This window comes from Pteropus vampyrus, unplaced genomic scaffold (assembly GCF_000151845.1).
Source record: "Pteropus vampyrus isolate Shadow unplaced genomic scaffold, Pvam_2.0 Scaffold604, whole genome shotgun sequence".
In the NCBI taxonomy this organism is placed as follows: domain Eukaryota; kingdom Metazoa; phylum Chordata; class Mammalia; order Chiroptera; family Pteropodidae; genus Pteropus; species Pteropus vampyrus.
Genome location: NW_011889385.1, coordinates 145,751 through 146,133, shown reverse-complemented (window position 1 = coordinate 146,133; position 383 = coordinate 145,751).

Sequence of the window (383 nt, the reverse complement as noted above, 5' to 3'; positions counted from 1 at the left end):
ATACCATGCGTGCGTAACAGTAATTCCAAAACAAGAAGAAAGAGATGACAGAGCATGAGAGAAAAAACGTCCACAAAGAACTTTTCAAAACTAGCGACGGATACCAAACCACGGATCCGGAAAGCTTACTGGATAACGAGCAGGATCGAAAAAAGAAAAACGTACACCGAGGCTTACGATGTTCGTAATGTATTCAAACTAAGAGGAAAAACTTGGGAGAAGCCAGAGAAAAACACAGGAACGAGGCTAAAAATTCAAGAAGTGTCTCATCGGAAATCATTCGGGCCGGATTAGAGTAGAGTGAAATACATAAAGTGTTGAAATTTTTTTAAATATCCACGATTCTATATTCACTGAACTTACTCTTTAAAGCGAAGAATGAA